The sequence below is a fragment of the Mesocricetus auratus genome, unplaced genomic scaffold (genome assembly GCF_017639785.1).
Source record: "Mesocricetus auratus isolate SY011 unplaced genomic scaffold, BCM_Maur_2.0 Super-Scaffold_100003, whole genome shotgun sequence".
Lineage (NCBI taxonomy): Eukaryota > Metazoa > Chordata > Mammalia > Rodentia > Cricetidae > Mesocricetus > Mesocricetus auratus.
Genome location: NW_024429188.1, coordinates 92672095 through 92686116, shown reverse-complemented (window position 1 = coordinate 92686116; position 14022 = coordinate 92672095). Strand labels below are relative to the sequence as shown.

Here is a 14022-nt window from a genome sequence, read left to right as displayed (position 1 = left end):
CTGGACCTGGAAAAATGCTGTTCTTGGTGGATCCAATGGACTTCCTAGGGCTAACAGCACCTGACATCACCCGGACATGTTTGATAGTCTTGTGCCTCCAGCTCTGTGGCCAACAGACAGTCCAGTAACAACAGCTGATTAGGAATGGTCAGTGGGTCCCCAGAAACATCCTAATGGGAGCTCCCATGAGTGAGGCAGAGAAGTAAAACCCAGGGGTCCACAATTCCTAGCGTCCCAGGAATTCAGAGAGGACCAATTTTGAGATGGCACAGGTTGCTCAATAGTTCAACACAGAACAGGGACCAAGGGCTCTGAGCCCAAGAGAGACACAGTCGCCTGGTACCAGGACTTTGAGAAAAGCCAGCAGGGGAGGAGATGACTCTGCTTGAGAAATGAAACCTCACATCCTGGGGAACGGTCAGAAGCGAGTAGTCCCACCAGAGGCCCAACTGCCAATACCGAATGGAAGGCAAAGCGGCCAGCGAAGGAGTAAGCAGATTTGTTGCAAGTGAAAGAGCAGATCTACTGAGGGTGGAACAGGTGGGTAGGGTTCCATCATGAAGTGATTACCTTTCAGTGAGCTCTGCCACTAGGCAAGCATGCTGCACGCAACAGAGCTAATGTAAGAAGTTTATTGGGAAAGTGGAAGAGTGAAAGGGTAAAAGGCTGATACCGCCTTCCATCTATCAAGATGGCTGGCACAATGTTGCAAAGGTCCCATAAAATATCAAGATATAAAGTGCCGGGAAGTGGATCTTTGGTGGGTTTATTCCCCATGAGTGAGGCAGAATAAGATCCAACAGCTTTTTATCAAGCAAGGATCACAGGAAAGGCACAAGCTGCCTGGTGATCATCAATCAAGGGGCAGGAGCCTAAGGACCCGAGGTTCGGAAATGAGTCAGGCACAGGCTGCCCAGTGAGTCGTCAGGCAAAGGACGACGGTCAAGGGCTCTGAGCCTAAAAGAGCCATGGTTGCCTGGTACCAGGGCTTAACAAGGACAAAAGGTGAAAAACCATGCTTGAGAGACTATAGAGTCCTCACTCATGCGAAATAGCCAGAGGTGGGGAAGGGGGAGTGGCTCACCAATCATGCTGGTTTTGGATGAAGGGACCCAGCAATCCAGAGAAGTGAGGCTGTGGAATGTGGACCTGGTTCCAGGATCCCAACGTGCCTCAAACTTCTGCGGGCAGGAGGAAGCTCTAGGAGAGTCTTTCCTGGTCAGGGAACCAATGTCGTAATTTTTTAAATGCCGTGAAGAGAAGTCACGTCTTACAACAGGACTCACATAGGAGGTTTATTGTAAAAGATGAAAAGGGGCAGAAAAAGGGACAGAGAGGGGGGCAGAGACTGGTCCCTGGGGACAAGAGTGGTGGAAGAGAAAGAGAAAGGGAGAGAAGAGAGAAATACGGAAGATAAGCAACACACCTTTAAAAGGGAATGTAGTGATTGTGTGCAGGTGGTGCTTAGTGGCTGCAGCTGAGGACGTATCCTGTCAGAACCCCAAGGACAGGCCAGTACAAAATCCTCTTGCCTCGGCCTACCAAGTACAAGCTTATTGCTTTTATACAGAAACATAAACTTACAAAGTGGAAGGCCTCAAAGTGGAAGGCCTCAAACTTTTGGATAATGGTAAATGCTGTAAGGAACAATCATGGAATCTGTTAACTCTTGATTATTCGCCACCAAAGATGGGCATTCCAAGGTAACATTAGCATCCTGTCACTTGTCTTCTAACAACTTTCATAGCAAGCTGTATTTTTTGTTTCTTTGTTTCTCTGTTTTAAGACAGGGTTTCTCTGTGTAGCTTTGGAGCCTATCCTGGAACTCACTCTGTAGACCAGGCTGGAATCACACTCAGAGATCCACCTGCCTCTGCTGGGATTAAAGGTATGCACCACCACCACCTTGTTGAAAGCTGTATTTTCTAATAACTGTCAATTATTTCAAATAAAGATATTCTGCCAAAACTGTCTTGATGACAGGGTGAAGGTACAACTTGGTGACAGGGTGGTGGCCTAACACAAGGCCCTGGGTTCTCTCAGGCACCAAAAGAAAAAAAAAAAAAACAAGAAACAAGCAAGGAATGGCAACACATCCTAATATTGGCATTTGGGAGACTGAGACAGGAGGATAACAAGATTGAGGCCAAAAGGGATTACACAGCCATATGATCTTTAAAAGAAAAAGACAAGAGCAACTATAGTACAGGACATTTGTTTGGCGCACACCTTGTTTGTTTGCTTGTTTGCTTTTCAAGACAGGATTTCTCTGTAGGTTTGGAGGCTGTCCTGGAACTCACTCTGTAGACCAGGCTGGCCTTGAACTCACAGAGATCCGACTATCTCTGACTCCCAAGTGCTGGGATTAAAGCATGCACCACCAATGCCCAGGGTGTGGCATACACCTTTAATCCCAGGATTAGCCGGGCGGTTGTACCAAATACCTTTAACCCCAGCACTCTGGAGGCAGAGGCAGGGGGATCACTGTGAGTTCGAGACCAGTCTGGTCTACAGAGCGAGTTCCAGGACAGCCTCCAAAGCCACAGAAAAACTCTGCCTTGAAAAACCAAAAAAAAAAATCCCAGGATTAAGGAGACACAGATGGATCTCTGAGCTCTATGTAACAAGTTCCAAGCCAGCCAGGGGTAAATAATTAAACTCTGTAAGTCTCAAACAAATAAGAATTTTTGGCACACGCCTTTTCTTTAAATATTTTATTTATTTATTGTGTATACAGCCTTCTGCCTGCAGGCCAGCAGAAGGTACCAGATCTCATTCAAGGTGGATGTGAGGCACCATGTGGTTGCCGGGAATTGAACTCAGGACCTCTGGAAGAACAGTAAGTGCTCTTAACCGCTGAGCCATCTCTCCAGCCCTGGCACACGCCTTTAATCCCAGCACTCGGGACACAGAGGCAGGAAGATCTCCGTGAGTTTGAGGCCAGCCTGGTCTACAAGAGCTACTTCCAGGACAGCCTCCAAAACAATACAGAACTGTCTCAAAAACTCAAAAAAAATGATACTTTTTATACATTTTATCGTGATACAGTCCAACTAATATTATTAAGGTAACAGGATAAATCACTACCAATTTAATAACAAATCCTTGACAACCTGATGAAATGCACACATAATATCTTGTGTTGTATGTATGAGACCCTGCATTCAGTCTCTCAACATCACAAAAAATTATACATTGTGTCCTAGTACTACTGAATCTCTGTCCTATACATACACTCAAGGTTTGTTTGTTTTGGTTTTGGAGACAAGGTTTCTCTGTGTAACAGCCCTGGCTGTACTGGACCTTGCTGCTCTGTAGACCAGGGTGACCTCAAACTCAGAGATCTGCCTGCCTCTGCCTCCTGAGTCCTGGGATTAAAGATATGCACCACTGCTACCTGGCTACACTCACACTTTAAATCTAAAATATACATTTTAGCTGCATTATTTTAGATAACTTAAATATTTCTTGAACTGGACATGGTAGACCAGCAATCGGTAGGCAGAGGCAGGTCGAACTCTGTGGCTTCGAGGCTAGCCTGGTCTACAGAGCTATTTACAGGACAGCCAAGAGTACACAGAGAAACCCTGTCTCGAAACACAAAAAAACCACCCTGTACATCATTTCAAAATGTTCATGAACCACCACCTCATCTTTGAACTCTAACTATAATTGCCAGTTATGGGTGGCACAGGCCTTTAATCCCAGCACTCGGAAGTCAGAGGCAAAGAGATCTCTGTGAATTCGAGGCCAGTCTACAGAGTGAGTTCCAGAACAGACTCCAAAACAAAACAGAGAAACCCTGTCTCAAAAAAACAAAAAAAGAAAGAAGGAAAGAAAGAACAAAAGAAAGAAAGAAAGACAGACAGATCAATGGTTAGTATTCTGGCATCTGTACTGACCTGCCCTTGGGGTTCTGACAGGATATGACCTCAGCTGCAGCCACTAAGATCACCTCCTGTCCACATTCACTACACTCCCTCTTAAAAGGTGGGTCTTACCCACCTCTTGTCTGTCTCTCTCTTCCCTACTTTTGTCCCCAGGGAACCCTCTCTGCCCTTCTCTCTCTTCAAATAAACCTCCTATGTGAACCTTGTTGCATGGCGTGACTTTTATTACATACTAATAGCAGCAGCTCTACCTCTGAGCAAATGCGTCCTAGTCCCAAAGTGCACTATTTCATTTCTGAAATGACGTGTGCTTCTCTGCAAGTCCTAACTCTCAAATTATGTTCCAGGATCAGTGTCACTTCAGGCAAGTCTCTAAACTACAGCATTTTCTTGGGTTTTAATAACATTCCTCCCTAGTCCCAAACATTGCCATTCTCTTATCTATCTTCTCAGTGGGACTCCATGAAATATAGCATCAATATTTCTTAATACGAAAACGATAAAGAAATAAATGTGAATAATACATAAGTAAAATAAACTCAGATGTTGTTTATGATGGTGATTTTCTTGCTTGTTTTACAAAAGTTCAAGGAAGATACTTTTTGACATTAAATTAAGACATAATCACCCTAGTCTAATGATTCAAAACAGTGTACTAGAAATTCTACTGGGTTTTAAAAAAAACAATGCTATCTTGTCTTGTACTACTGCCCCTGTACCAATACTTACCCCAAAGACTAAAAATGAGCAAACTCTCTGATTACAGCAATTTAAAGTAGTTTATATCACTTTCATACCCATACAAATCTCTATAGGGGTTTGGAATCCCTTCTTACCAATTACTAATTGGGCAAGTTACTAGGCCTTCATGTTTCCTCTTCTGGGAAAGGGTCTATTAATTAGGGTCATCATATATCCCAGTTTCTCTGGGACAGTCCTAGTTTATGCTCTTTTCCCAGCATGCTGTCTGATTAATGACCTCTCTTACTCTTAAAAGTACCCTAGTTTGGCAGGGTGTGGTTAAATTATGCCTATAATTCCAGCACTCAGGACTTCAGTTCAAAGCCAGCCTGGATTAGACAATCAATGAGTTCTAGGCTAATGTAAACTACATAAAATACCTTTCCCTGTAAGATTGGGCATGGTAGCACACACCTTTAATTCCAACACTTGGGAGACAGAGAAAGGCAGATTTCTGAGTCCTAGGCATTAGTCTACATAGAGAGGTTCAGAACTGCCAGGGCTACATAGAGATAGCCTGTCAAAGAAAAAAGAAAGAGACAGTGAACCATGTAGCTATAATGCCTCACAGGATTATGAAAACTGACTGTTGTAATACATATGAAGTATCTGTAATAGTACCCGGCAGATAATAAGAGTTCACTTAGTATCAGTTACTATCAATGTCTTTTTAGAAAAGATTTAATTATGTAATAAAAATGTTCCTACAATATTCTTTCCTACAAATAAAAATCATACATTTAACTTTCCACATTTTTTTTTGGTTTTTCATGACAGGGTTCTGTGACTTTGGAGCCTGTCCTGGAACTGGCTCTGGTCTTGAACTCACAGAGATCCACCTGCCTCTGCCTCCTGAGTGCTGGGAATAAAGGTGTGCGCTACCAACTCCTGGCCCACATTCAATTCTTTAAGACAACTCAGCAGCACTAAGTGCTTGAAATCAAATACTAACAAATTTATCAGAGAAATGGCAATATCATCAACTGTACTCATTATCTTATCACATATAAGGTTTTAAGATGCTGTATCAGAATTCTTAGCAAGAAAATAACTATGAAAACCAATCTCTGCTTACAGACCAATCAAGCCTCAATATACTAGTAACATTTGTAACCAAGGTTCTTCAGGCTACCTACAGAATTCATAAAACTAAGGAATGCTTTTGGCATTTATCTTTTTTCAAGAGCAATAGGAGAAACAAACACACTGCTTGCAATGGGCACCTTGGGTTGTAATTCTGTCATGGAACATTAATTGTTGGTATTAATGGAATACAAAGAGAAAATATGGATGGCAATACTCAATACTAGACCAGGCAATGGTGGCACATGCCTCTAATCCCAGCTCTCAGGAGGCAGAGGCAGGCAGATCTCAGAGAGTTCCAGACCAACCTGGTCTACAGAGTAAGTTCCAAGACAGGCAAGGCTGTTACACAGAGAAACCCTGTCTTGAAAAAAGATTCCAATATTGAAAGTCTGAGTCAGTCAAAGAAGACGGGAATGACCAACATAAAGTACCTACCCCTGACTCATGGCCACAAAAAGCACATGCATGCATGCATGCATACACACAGCACATATGACTGTATGTTTAATTTTCTCATCTTCACTAAATCCAACATCTAGAATTTCTTCAGGCAAGAAAAACTTAAGTTTATGAAAAGCGAGTCTTAGTAGATTATGCTAATTTTTAAATAGTATTTATGTGTATTCATTGTATGTGTCTAAGTGTTTTGCCTGAATGGATGCATGTACACCACACATGTGTCCATTGCCCTGAGAGGTCAGAGGACAATGTGGGAATTCCCTGGTTTAAAAAGGTTGGATGTTGGGAAGCAAACCCAGGTCCTCAGCTAGAGCAATGGGTGCTCTGAATTATTTCTCCAGCCCCTAGCCTAAATTTTTAAAATCTAACCACAAAACAAGCTGAATGACTCAGAGACTATCCTTAGACATACACAGAATAAATAGTTTTTAAATGTGTAACTATTCTGTGTATCATAGAAAATAGAAACCTTTGCTCACGTCAAGCCTTCAACATTCTGCCGAGCGTTGGTGGCACACACCTTTAATCCCAGCACTCAGGAGGCAGAAGCAGGCGGATCTCTGAGTTCGAGGCCAGCCTGGTCTACAGAGCGAGTTCCAGGACAGCCTTCAAAGCAATACAGAGAAACCCTGTCTCAGAAAAAAACACACACACACACATATTGCAAAGTGTATGAGAGGATTCATATTAAAATATGGTTTCTGAGCCGGGCGTTGGTGGCGCACGCCTTTAATCCCAGCACTCGGGAGGCAGAGGCAGGCGGATCTCTGTGAGTTCGAGGCCAGCCTGGTCTACAAGAGCTAGTTCCAGGACAGCCTCCAAAGCTACAGAGAAACCCTGTCTCGAAAAAAAAAAAACCAAAAAATATATATATATGGTTTCTGACACTCAAGGGGAACCCAAGGGGCTAGAGAGATGGCTCAGTGATTAAGAGCACTGGCTGCTCTTATAAAGAACATGGGTTCAATTCCCAGAACCTACATGGCACCTTACAACCTTCCTTAACTACAGTTCCAAGGGATCCAACACCTTCTACTGGCCTCCTTAGGTACCATGCACATGTGCAGTACACATATTTACATGCAGGTAAAACACTCATCCACATAAAATGAAATAAAAATAATAATAATCCCAAAGAAACCCAATACTTTGAAATTACTTTCTAGATTAGTTCAGGTTACAAAAAATTAGAGATCACATCCTACAACAAAGTTATTCTTGCAAAACTATAAAGAGCTCAACTTTCCAACACTAAACACTCAAATGAAAATTTACTTGAGGATTATTTTTAAAAGGAATTTTATTTTCCAGTTTTACATGAAGTTATTAAGAGCTTATAAAAATCTTAGTTTGTCAAGTCTAATCATGCACTTTTCAATTAAAATAGAAGCATGGCAGCAATGTCTATAATCCCAACACTAAAAAGACTCAAGTAGGAGGATTGCCAATGAGGGATACCTGGGATACAGAAGGAAATTCCATCTGAAAATAAATAAGTAAATAAACAAGCAAAGAGACCATTGTATCTACCTTCTCTGGAGAGAGGAGAACAAAGCAATTTGATTAATCTCTTTATAACTAACTTTCTCTTCTTTCAAGATAGGATATCACAAAGTAGCCCGGAGATGGTCTAATACTCACCCTGTGTCCCAAATTGGCCTCAAATTTACAGCAATCCTTCTTCTACCTCAGCATCCAAAGTGCTCAGATTACAGGTGTGAGCCATTGTGCCTAGCAACACTCACTTCCTAGTGTCTACTAATCAGTATCAAAGAAGTACAGTAAACATGTATTAATAACCTATTCAGGAAAAAAACTCTCTGTAACAGATTAGCAAAGAAGTTAAAAATGTACCATTTTTTTAAATTCATATACACAAAACCCAGTCCACAAAGCTACATTACTTACACAGAAAAATAGAGTATTTAGTTAAATTGAATGCAAAAAATGCACTTCAGGAAATTGAAAAGGAAAACCAACAATTTTATTTCTTCATATCTTTGCCACCAGAACATGCAAAATCTATCATTTGTGACAAATATATAAAGAATTACTATCCAGGCACAGTATGGAACTACACACAAAAAAGCCCTGAGCATAAATATTAGATATAGAAAACTTTAAAAATGCAAAGTACTTTTAAACCGTTTGTAATTTTATAGCTCGTTGTTATTCTCCAACAATCACATTTCAATACACACTAATAGCAAACTAGAACTACACTAATAGTGCATTGCTAATTAGGACTATCCCTTTCCTGCGCTATTTATTATCCCGACTACAAAATAGTGCTCCTCTAAATAACAAGCTGTACATTCTAATATAAACCTTAGGTTCAAAAACAATCTTTCGCTGGGCGCTGGTGGCGCACGCCTTTAATCCCAGCACTCGGGAGGCAGAGGCAGGTGGATCTCTGTGAGTTCGAGGCCAGCCTGGTCTACAGAGCCGATTCCAGGACAGCTTCCAAGACAATACAGAGAAACCCTGTCTCGAAAAACCAAAAAAAAAAAACCAATCTTTCAACACCAAAAAATGAAATGTTGCATCTATCACAAAGAACTGGAAGCAAAATAAAAATGCTGCCCACTGTTTAGAGAATTCCCATAGGACTGTGATTATGTTAAGCATGCAGAATATTAAACATTACTAAAGTGACTGTGATGTATTTTCACATCTAACCTTGTACTTCCAAAGAAGAGATTTGAGCCTGATCCTAAGCCAAGCACACAATTTTTGTTCATACAAATGATTTTTTAAAATGGTGCATTTAATTTCATTAAAATTGTTTTCATATTTGGACTTAAAAAATCACAAGTCAACTTTAAGCCTGCCAAAACCCATAATTGTTAGCTACTGCCCTACCACAAAAAAATCAAATGTGATGCCACATCTTCACCATCTAGTTAAGAATATTTGCATAGGAATAAAAATTTGAAGCCAGGAATCTCCCTTCTCTCACCATCCTTGTAAAAACCAATGATACGAAGTACTAAGTTCAGAAATGTTTGCTCCCAGACTGGGGGAATTTTTTTCTATAATAACTGGGGAATAATCTTTAGCAAACACAAAAATAAAATCCCCATTGCTCTGGACTCCCTTCAAAACTTTAACAGATATTTAAAACTGCATCTAACAGAGGAACAAAATAAGCTTGACACAGAATGGTAACACCAAACTGCAGAAAGCAATGCATTTACGTTGGACTTTGGGAGCAAATATACTAATTAAAGGAGACCAAGGGTCTTAATTTTAATTGCATTTTTATTGCTGATAGCAACACCGAAAATATTCTTCAAAGAAAATATTGAAATGGTTTTCATATCAACTTCTAAGTAGTTAGAGCAGCAGATTGTTGGGGAGGGTACATCACTTTCTATATAAACATTCAATTTCCTATTGGTTTAAAAAGAAGACCCCTCTCTACCCTGCCTGTCAGTCTCAGATACCTTATAATACTACAGTTACTTCACAGTGGGAAGGAATGGCTAATGAGTACATTTCTTTCCAACCCACTTCTCTACCTAGTCATTAAACACCAAACACTGAAACTGAATTCAGCCATGTCAATCTTCCTACCGGGAATGCTCCCTATGGCACCCCAATCCCTTCCACTGGTGCTTACTCCAACTGCCAAAGCCCCTCCTATTAATAGTAAATCCCTCTCATACTGACTCACTGCAACTCCAAGTTAATGAAACAGACACCAAGAAGAATGTTTTAAATCTGTAAATGGAATTTCCTGTTTTCAAAACAAAGAATCAAAAAGAAAGTAATGAGAGCACACTGGATCAGTTACATTTAAGGTCGGCCTAATTTACAAGAATTGATGTTGTTTCCCCTATACTGCTTGTTTAAATCTTTTTTCAAAGTCGGTAAGCTAGGCATTATGTAATTACCTACACATAAGCCTAAGTTTCGTGTAAATAACTCAGACATGTAAATACAAAGAAGTCAGCCCATGAAAATGCAGAGACTAGGAGATTTTTTTTCCTCCGAATTCTTACTCAACTACAGAATTTTGTGAGCATATACAAAAGTAGACTAAGTTAAAAATGAGCCCTTCTGAACTCATCTAGCTACAATAATCAACTCACAGCCACTGGTCTTTTCATTCTGTCCTCCTACTCTCCTTATCTTGAAAGAGAATGAAGAGACACTAGTGCTCAGTAAGGACAGTGAGAATAACCCCAAGGCAACAGAAGTATCAAACTTGCATGTTAAAAAGTCAAAATCCTTACAATGTTACTTCATATAAGAGCACAACTCCTAGATAGTCAAATTTAAGAATTCAGTTAAAAACATAGAAATAACCATCTCTAAGAATTTCAATCAAGCCCATCAGACCCAATGAGTACATTTGAAATTATATTTTAAAAGGATAAATAGAGATATGAGGTGAAAATGAACTTAAAATATTTGCAATTAGCTGGAATTCACGCAGCACTTGATCTCAAAACCGAAAAAAAACAGACTATTTAACATAATGTGTCATGAAATTACAATTCAACCACTTGAAAAACCGCTGAACACTTATGCCTTAACTGGTCTTTCTGATCCCTAATTATAGATTGATATCAACGTAGAAAGAAAACCAGGCATTTTGACGTAAGTGGTTTAAAATGTTCAAAATTAACCCCACCGTTCATTGAGAAATATATGAAAGCAAGAGCAAACTACCTGAATTGTATGTCGTTAAACAGAAATGTATCCACTTTCCAGGGCCATCAAAAAAAAATAAACATATTAAGTTCACATATACCCTTAAACGCAACGCACTGGGCTCCAGACAGAATTAGGAGACCGCCTCCTGCTTTTGCTCCTAACCAATACGCAGAGAGAGAAGGTTGGCAGGAAAGTGCAGCGAGGACAGTAACAAACACCAGCAAGCTCCCGAGCAGGCCCTGCTCGAGCCAGGAATGACGCACTTCGGTAACCCGACTCTTTCTCCCCTCCACCCCCCGCCCCCAGCAGCGGTGCTGACACCGCCAACAGCCCAGAGAAGGAAAAAAAGACAACAGAAAAAAAAAAGGCAAAGCTTGCACCGCACCGCGTTTCATTAAGAAGCCTCGATTATTCCGCTTTCGACACTAAACACCAGGACTAAACAGGAAAAGAAGCTCCGTGCTTAAGCAAGTCCCATCATGGTGGTTTAAGTCACTAAATTAAGCTGATAATGAGTCCAATCCACAGAGACATATACACAGGGTGTGGCTGCTGTGAATTACGGCGGTCCGTGGGAGAAAGGGGGTACGGAATTTACACTCCAGTGTGAAGGGAAGACGGGGCTTTACCGGGGTCGAGGAGGAGGCGGCCCGCGCATTTTAAGGAACCATTGCAAAGCAACACAAGCGTCTCCTTTACTTAAACCTAACCCCACAGATCAAAAGTTTCTGATAGACATAGCACAGAAGCTGGAAATAATCATTTAATTAAAAACCACGACCCTTAATTTACCAACTATATCGCGAAGAAAGGAGGAGGGGGAGGGAGGGGGGAGGCAACAACATAAAAAACATCCTAGGCCACGGAGGGGAAAGTCTCCCAGACCGGATGAAACTACTAATGCAATATTAAAAATTCAAGTCGAGCACCAAAGCACGAAAATCACACGATAACCCATTACCGTTTAGGATTAAAAATAAAATGGCATATAACACCGAGGAGGAGCAGAAACTAAACGTTGAAAGTACAGCGGTTTATAATAAATAAATAAATAAAACTAAAGGCAAAACAAGACATTCTCGCGGCGGGAGGGAAAGGGGGGAAAAAAGGCCGAAATCAACAATACGTTTCCGATTCTAGGCCAGAAGAAAATGGGAACGGGGCTCAAAGTTTTGCGGAACTACTTGATGCTGTTCCCCACACCTTCTCTCTCCCATGGCCCATCCGACCCTTTTCCTCCTAAAATTGCAGTCCACAGATCTCCGGAGACGTGCGAGAAGAAAAGAGAAAGTCGCCCTCAAGCAAGAATAAAAAGTGTGGAGGGAAAACAGAGGCTGCCTACCTGGGGCAAGGATCAGCTCAGTTCGTGCCTCGAGAAAGACAGTGCGGGTGGGGGTGGGAACGAAAAGCAGCACTAAAACTAAAACAAAAGTGGCGCCAAAACCCCCCAACAAACAGCCTTCCACTCCCGCCCTTCCCCCCCTCTCCGCCCATGCCAGCCAGGCAGGGCCCCCTTTGGGGCAAGGTCTACGCGCAGGGGACCGACGCCGCCGCCGGACCCCAGCCTATTTCGAAAATTGGTGCCCTAAGAAAACTGACCGAAGTCGGGGCCTCGGAAAGGATGGAGAGATCGATGCCAACCGCTTTGCCCAAGCAGTGTTCCCCCACCACGCGCTGGAGATGATGGGGCGGGGGAGAGAAGCCGAGGGGCCCGTCACATGAATGTTGTTCCCTCTCTAGGAAGGGAGGAAGAGAGGGAGGGAGGGAGGGAGGGGAGGGAGGGAGGGAGGGAGGGAGGGGAGGGGAGGGGAGGGGAGGGAAGGAAGGAGGGGAGGGGAGGAGGGAGGGGGGACGAGGGAGGGGTGTGAGCAGAGTAGATTTTCCCTCGCCTCCCTCGGTCCGAGGCCCAAATAGACACAGGCGAGCCTGCTCGTCCTCCCCTCCCCCCCGGGTTCCCAGCACCACCATTTTGCTCGCTTCCTTCCCCGCACAGCACAGCGCGCTCTCCCACCCCCAACACACACACACACACCCGGCCGAGGCCTCCCCGGGCCCGCCTTCCCTCGCCCCCCACCCGGCTACGGATGGCACCCCCACCCCACCTCCAGTTTGGGGGGCTCTCTTCCACCCCCACCCCCGCCAGGCGGCTTAGGAGGCCCCCGGAGGAGAGGCAGCCACATAGAAGGCTACGCGGAGGCGCGGAGCCTCCATCTTGCGCCGCTGCGCGTTCTCCATTTTGGGCCACCCATGGGGGGGTGTCCTCCGCCGAGGCCCCAGGGGACAGTTGGGCGAGGGGGGCAGGAGAATAAGCTTCAGCCGAGGGTAGTGGAAAAGGAGCGTCCTGCGCTAAAAAAGCGGCTCCGGGAGGAGGTAGGCAGGAAGAGGGTTGGGGGGGGATGCTGGAAGTTCCTTTGCAAGTGTCGGGGTAGCGACTTGGGGGCGGAGAAGCAGGCGAGGCAGGGGGAGACGCGGGGGCGAAGGCGACGCCGCGGTCCCCGCCTGGACGCAGCCGCTCACTCCATGGCCGCCCCGCACGGAGCCGGAGGGAGCGGAGCGGACGCCCAGGGCCGCGAAATGGCAACGGAGCGCCCGGCCGGCCTCGCCTCCCTCCCGGCGCCACCGCTCGCTGCGCCCCATTTCAAGCACACACACCTCACGGTGGGCCGCGCGCCCTCTGGGTGCCCCTCCAAACTTCTAGAAGCTTCGCCTCCGCCATTTTATAACTTACCTCCCCCCTCAGCGTATACAGAGCAAGCAGCCAGGAGACTGTTGGCCTCCCCCACTCCTTCCTTCTTTCTCAGGCCGGGGGCTTCTTCACCCCTGGGCTGGTACAAGAATTTTTTTCCCCTTCCTCTTCTTTACACCCTTGAATTCTACTCGGGAACGGAAGCTCCCGCAGTTCTAGAGCGGTGGGGGGTTTTTTGAAAGTGGCGGTCGGATCCGGCGGGTTTTTTCCTTTTTTTTTTCTTTTTTCCTCTTTCTTTTTTTTCTTTTTTTTTTCTTTTTTTCCTTTTTTTTTTTTGGTGGCGCTTCGGGATTGTTTGGGGTGTTCGCTCTTCGGCGACTTGGAGGCAAATGGAACGCGCAGGCGCCATCTGTCGGCCACGAACCCGCGCCCAGCTCCTGTTGGGAGGGAGCGGCATCTAGCGGCAGCCAGCTGCCATTGCAGCGCGCGCCTCCCACC

The 14022-nt window shown here is 44.1% G+C and overlaps 1 protein-coding gene across 5 annotated transcripts in view; it reads right to left on the bottom strand.

The window, feature by feature from the left end:
* Window positions 1–13795, bottom strand: part of Stag2 (stromal antigen 2) — a 127007-nt gene extending 113212 nt beyond the window's left edge. The window contains exon 1 of one of the 5 annotated variants that reach the window (XM_013118246.3): window positions 13567–13795. The gene's annotated coding sequence lies outside the window, so the exon portion shown is untranslated. Of the gene's footprint in view, window positions 1–10853; window positions 10983–12180; window positions 12246–12437; window positions 12575–13566 lie in introns of those variants that run through there. The other 4 variants (XM_005076827.4, XM_013118247.3, XM_013118248.3 and 1 more) reach the window with 4 other exon arrangements.
* Window positions 13796–14022: the final 227 nt, after the last annotated feature.